Genomic DNA, 6,379 nt, shown 5'->3' with positions numbered 1-6,379 from the left:
GCCCTCCCGCGCCCCCCTCTCCTCTGTTCTCCATTCCAGAGGTTCCTGGAGGCCTGGAGGGAGGAGCGCAGGGGAAATCGCTGCTATGCTTTTCTCCTTTGCCTTCTGCCCCCTCATCCTGTCCTCAGCCAGACCGCAGGCCGGGGCTCGGGGCTCCTAACTTCAAAGTCCTTTTCATGTTTCTAGGACAGAATTTTATTGCTTTTGGCCAAAGGTCACTCAACATTTACAGAGCACAGCGTGGGCCCCACACAAGCTTAGAGTCAGTTACGGGTTCGGACCGGCGATCGTGGGTCCCAGTTAGTGGCTCTGTCGGAAACGACTTTCACCTGAGCTCGTCCGGTGCCAGGACCCCAGGTGCAGACACGTCCGTGGGGCCGTTGGACGTGACCTCTCGTTCCCAGGTGTGCTCCCGGCGGAGCCCCGAAGTCACTGCCCCAGAGCTGGTGGTGGCTCAGGGCCCGCAGAGCAGGTGGTACCGGGGGTGGCGCTGGGGGGCGGGAGGTCGGAGCCACGGCCTGCTGGTGGGGCGCCAGGATCCAGACCTCTCCTGCCTCGGCTTCCTCATCCACGGCGTGGGCGGGTAGCAATACCCGGGGGGCTGTTGTGACAGTTGGGGGAGGGGAGGCAGAGGAAGTCTGTGTGCCTGGCACAAAGCCAGCTTTCAGGGATTGCAAACTCAGGCGTTCCAGACCTTTCCATCAGACCCGTCTCCTGGTAGTGGACAGTGTGGAGGCAAATAGGACAGTTGACTTTGTCTCTCACTGAACTGTAAACCCAGAGCCTGAAGTGAGATCTGGGAGCGACAATGGGTGGAAGAAGCTCCAGGTGGGCTCTGACTGCCGGGGCTCCCACAGGTCTGCTGGGGGTGCAGTCCCGTGGCTGGACCAGGGCCTGGCATGGATGCGGGAGGTGGATGGGCAGGTGACTCACTGCGGGGTCAGATGACTTACAGACACACGGGGTCGGGGGGCTTCTGGATTCCTTCCTGCTGCTGCAGGACTGAAGGTCCCGGCCTGGGGGCTCGAAGCCTGGCCCCCCAGTCCCTCCTGGGCAGCCGGTATGAGACCTGGCAGGGCCTCCCCACCCAGCACCCCCCAGAGGCTTCACCTGTCTATGCCCTCAGGCCTGGGGGTTGGGGTTCCTGGGGGAGGGACGGGGTGATGGGGCTGGAGCCAAGGGCAGAGACTGGACAGGTCCTTCTGCCCTGAGCCCCATCTGGCACCCTATGGAAGGGCGGTGCCGGGTTGGACCCAGCGCTGCTGGGGGGATGGCGTGGGGCAGTGTGGGCCGGAGGTCAGCCCGGGCCTGGCACAGATGGGGAGGGTCTGGGGGGAGGTGGGCAAGGAGTTAGCAAACTCAGACAGTGGTTTCCAGGCACTAGAGAGAGTCAGACTCACCCAGGGAGGAGGCTGAGTACAGATCCCCTGCTCCGGGTCCTAGTTCTGGGGTCTGGGGAGGGTCCTGGGGGTCAGCATGTTAACAAGCCCCTCCCCCATTCAGGAGGCGGTCAGCCACACTTTGGGGGGCCCCAGGTGTCATCTCAGGCCTAGGGCTGGAATTGGAGGACACAGAGTGGCCAAGGGCCAAGGCAGGTGACCGGTGAAGGTGTGGAAGTCTCACAGAGTGGGAAGAAGAGGGCTTTATTGGAAAGCAGATAGGACAGCATGGGTATTCAAGACTCTGGGGACACGTGGGACCTGCCTCTGGGTAGTGTCTGTCCCTCAGAATTTGCATGGACTTCAGGGTGCAGGTTTTCATGGCTGCAGTCCTATGTTGTTTGTCCCCCTGCCTCTGGAGGTGGTGGTCTTTGGCTTTGACCGGTAGAAAATGGCAGCAGGGATGCTCTGTTGGCTTCTGGGAGCGGGCCAGACACAACCGGCAGCTCCGCCGTCCAGTCGGGGGGACGTCCAGTTGTAGGGGCAGTGGAACTGGTACGACTGTCTGGCCTTGAGGAAGCCAAGATGCCACGGGGACAGAGATGCCCACTGACCCCCACGGTGGGAGCCGAGCCAGCCCAGGTGGCATGCATGTGAGGGGCATCACAACCCCGGCAGGTGTGATCGGGGGAGGGACCCAGGAGCCAGCCAACGACCAGACCTGAGGCCCATTGTGCCATTGCCATGATAGTCCTGCGGGCCACCCTGCTAAGGCCTGTCCTTGGGGAGCAGACACACACTGTCCTCCATGTGCCAAAGTCCTAACTCGGAACATGATGAGCAAAGTATAATATAATGGTGGCCATTTACAGCCACCAGGTTTTAGAGTGGCTGGTTCCACAGTGGTAGGGAATCGGAACACCTGTCCGAGTCTTGGGCTCCATCCGTAGAATGGGGTAGTAATACAGCAGGCTGGTCAGAGGCAGACTCTGGCACGTCTGGAGGATACCCAGGTTCAAGGTTCAGCTCTGGCATGCTGCAGCCATGTGGCTTTGGTCAAGGGACTTAAGTCATGTATAAAATGGGAGCGGATCATAGTACCCTCCCCACAGGGCTTTGTGAAGATTAAGGGATCAATCCATTAGAAGGGCTTATTACGGTGCCAGCACATAGCTCTGACTAACAGACGCCAACTCTGCTCATTACCTCGTTCTTACCATAGGACTAGCAGAGCCTATGAGAGCACCTGGCAAGCTTTTGAGCACCTGTGCTGTCATTATTAAGGATGTGGTCACTGATTGAGCACCTACTATGTGCCAGGCACTGTTCCAGGAGCTTGGGGCACATCAGGAACAAAACAGACCCAGATCTGTGTGACGGGCACAGGGGGCTGGAGGAAAGGGATTGAAAGCTGTTGAAGTCCCCTCCACAGTTATGTGACTTTGCAGACCAGAGAAAAACAAGGCAGAGGGGACATGGGAGAGTTTCCGAGCTCAGCTCCTCTGGGGTCTTGGGGAGAATTTGCTTCTCCTAGCAGACATCCTGTGCTCGAGCGAGACAGACCAGATGCCCAGGCACCCTCTGACCCCTCTAGGAGGTGAGCAAGCACCGGCCAGCCCACCCCAGGCAGTGTCCTCGAAAATAAACCTAGTTTCCTGGTGAGCCAAATGAAAAGCATATTGCTTGGAAAGTGCTGTTCAAACAGAATTACCTGAACCTTTTACCATCAGAGCTGGTGTCAGACGGTAGACATCTGGTGAAGGTGTCAATGATCGTAATTAATTAGGCCTTCCCCAGATTCCCGACAGGATGGTCTGTCAGCAGGAGCCACCTGCCTGGTCTGCAGGAATGGGGATGGGGATGAACCCACCCCACGCACTTGGACTCCCCCTCTGCAGGTGGGCACTCGGGGCGCTCGGGCTCCCCCCACAGCCTGGGGGGCGGGCAGCTCCATCCAGGGAGACAGTGCTCACCCCAAACACCCTTTGTTGCGGGTTTCTGAGACTTTGAGACAGCAGGTGGCCGGGAGGCCCCTATGGGTTCAGAGGGAAGGAAGCAAAGTGCGTGGTGAGAGCCATGAAGACGTCACAGCTCTTGTGTCCTGGACACTTCGGAGAGCGAGGGGCTCAGCCAATAACGACATTCACCCGCCCCCGGCTCCTGGGCACGTTGGCTCCTCCACTTTCCATCTCAGCTCAGCAGCCCCCCCTCCCCCCGGGCCCCTCCTGACCTCTGCCTGAGGTCGTGGCCCCTCCGGTCACGCAGTGACCCCCACACTGTTCCACGTCCCCGTCCTGTCCACGGGGCTCTTCTCGTCTCCGTCAGAGTCCTCCCCCCACGCTCCTCACCAGCTGGCCTGTCACGGAACTGGTCAGTCCCGTTGGTGTGTCTGTCACCTCTCCCCATGACCGCGCGGGCCGTGAGGAGGCGCTGGGTGTCTTCTGTCCCCTGCCTGCCCCTCCTGTGCCTGGAGCAGCAGAGCCCAGAGTAGCTGCTCATCAGATGATGGGAGGGCGGAAGGATGGGAGGAGGGGAGGAGGGGAGGGAGGGAGGGCTGGAGGATGGGGGGTGGTGGGCGGGTGAATGAATTAATGAAAGTTACTGAATGGAGGAACTGGGATGGGAGTTACATCTCCTCTCTAGGGGTTTTGCTGAGGTGACAGCTCCTCGGGGAATCTTTGGGGAGTGGGGAGCTGGGTCCTGGGGCTGAGCTATTCAGTCTGGGAGGCAGACTGGGGGACAGGCAGGCAGAGTCCCCAGGAGGGTGGCGGGGAGGGCAGGGGAAGTGCTTGAAATCACTGTGTTCAGCCACCAGCAGTGCTTGGTCGGGGGAAGATGAAGGATGCAGCATGACTCAGAGAACGGGACCCTGGTCCAGCTCCAGCACCAAGCAGCTGTAGGTCCTCGGGCCTGTGACCTCCCCTCCCTGGGCCTGTTCACGTGTAAACACAGAAGAGCCCGCTCCAGGGAGGCAAGAGAGGAGGTGGTACTTGGAGCCAGTGCTGGGGCTCCAGGAGGCGGAAGGGGCTCCCTTTGGCTGTCCCCAGAATGCAGGGCTGATTACAGGGCTCAGCCCACCCAGTAGGCCCTATGGAATCCTTCTGGTGACTTGGGCCATTAACTCCTTCTGCATCAGCTGGTCACTTAGTAGCGCTGGATGTGGGCAAATGGGGTCAAGAGGCAGTGCCAACAGGAGCCAGGAGTCGGGGTCTGCTCACTGCCTGGGCTGGGGTGTGTGTGTGTCAATGCCCTTTGGAAAACTCACTTTCTCTAAGGAGCTTCTTGATCTGTTTGCTCCACTCATGGGACCAACATATACTCCCATCATTTTCTATGTTCCAGGCACTGTGCTGGGTGCTGGATTACCGTGGAGAGTGAAGCAGACAGCACTGATACCCTCCTGGAGGTCAGAATCCAGCAGCGGATGGATGTGAAGGAAACAATCACCCAAGTAGATCATTGCCCACCAGGGAATAGAGAGGATGTAGTGAGAGGGGTCACAGAAAGGAGGGAACAAGAAGAGATTTCCCTGGGGAGGTGATGTCTGAGCTGGGACCTGAAAGATGTGAAGACATTAGCAAGGCTACAAGGAGGGAGGAGCATTCCAGGCAGAGGGAAGTGCATGTACAAAGGCCCTGAGGTGGGGCGGAGTGTGTCTGAGGGCCTGAGAGTTGCCAGTGTGGCCTCTTCCCCATCATTTGGTGATGATACTAATAGAGAAGCTGCTATTCCTCGATCCCCTGTGCTGTCAGGCACCGTTTTAGGCATTTGCATCTACAGTCTTGAATATCACAACCATTCATTGCACCTCTGCTGTCTGAGCATCTCCCGTTGAAAACTCTCCCAAGAACCTCTCCCCTTCCACCACCCTCAGGGTAGAATCTGCATACCTCAGACTGGTGCTTAAGGTCCCTCTAGGTCCAGCCCCTGCAGCCCCTCTAGCACCATGGAGGGGAGCCCCCTCCATCCCCCTACCCTGCCCCCACACACCACCTAATGTTCAGCTTCACTCAACCCGTTATTCTCCAAACAATCCTGCCCTTTGTATCGTCTGTTCCCTCTACCAGAAATGCCCTTCCATGACCTCAATGCTAAGCAAACTCCTACTCATCCCTCAGAGCCCAGTGAGGTTTTAGGTTCTCTTTGAAGCCCTCGTCAGCAGCCCCATGTCATTACATGCTTGACGGTGAGGAGTGCAAGCACTGAGCTATGCCCACTTCAGCATCAGAGCCCAGCCTGCTAACAGGAGGGATTTGACGTTCATTCATTCATTCATTCATTCATGCAGAAGTCTGCCCCAAGCATCTGCGACATTCCAGGTCCTGTTTTTGGAGCTTCAGCTGCAGCATTGAGTGAGTCAGACAGAATCCCTTCACTGAAGAGTCTATTAAACAAATAAACCACAAATAAATACGTAATTATCATTTGTGTTAAGTGCTCTGAAGGAAAGGAAATAGACACCTCAAGAAAGAATCTTAGGGGGTAGAAACTAGTTTGGATTGGGGGTGATGGTCAGAGAGGGTTATCTGAGGTGATGACATCTAATTTGGTGTCAGGAAGGAAGGGGACCCTTCAGGTGGGAGGACCATCTGAGGGGGTCAGAGCCCCGTCCCCCCGGGTCCCAGTGGCTGCAGAGGGCGGGGACCCGACCTGAGAGCAGAGGGAAGCGCAGAAGTGCTCCGAGTCAGGAAATGACGGGGCAACATTGGCACTTGGAGACCATGACTCTGCCCGTGGATGGGGCATGACTGGGGGGCAGCTGTGGAGGTGGGGAGACGGGTGAGGAGACTGTGGTCGGGGTTGGGGCGATGGAGGACGGGGGAAACATGTCAACGCGGCTGTCGGCTGGGCTCATATCAGTGGTCACGACGGAGGGGGCGATGGCGAAGCCTGGGCCTAAAACAGTGCCTGACCGAGCAGGGGCTGGAGGAATAGCGGCTTCTTTATTAAAAGCATCACCAAATGATGGTGAAGAAGCCCCACGCCCCCATCCCTCCACG

General features: G+C 58.1%; 1 long non-coding RNA gene across 1 annotated transcript; it reads left to right on the top strand.

Annotated features, from left to right (window-relative positions):
- Window positions 1–232: 232 nt before the first annotated feature.
- On the top strand, window positions 233–5,710 carry LOC141374489 (uncharacterized). The gene is made up of 3 exons (XR_012381416.1): window positions 233–404; window positions 4,722–4,785; window positions 5,668–5,710. It is a non-coding gene; the product is annotated as an uncharacterized lncRNA (long non-coding RNA).
- Window positions 5,711–6,379: the final 669 nt, after the last annotated feature.

The sequence above is a fragment of the Callorhinus ursinus genome, unplaced genomic scaffold, assembly GCF_003265705.2.
Source record: "Callorhinus ursinus isolate GAN/ISIS: 27379988/994484 unplaced genomic scaffold, GSC_fseal_2.0 scaffold18, whole genome shotgun sequence".
NCBI lineage: Eukaryota > Metazoa > Chordata > Mammalia > Carnivora > Otariidae > Callorhinus > Callorhinus ursinus.
The sequence above is the reverse complement of the archived record's forward strand: the minus strand, read 5'-3'. Positions and strand labels throughout refer to the sequence as shown.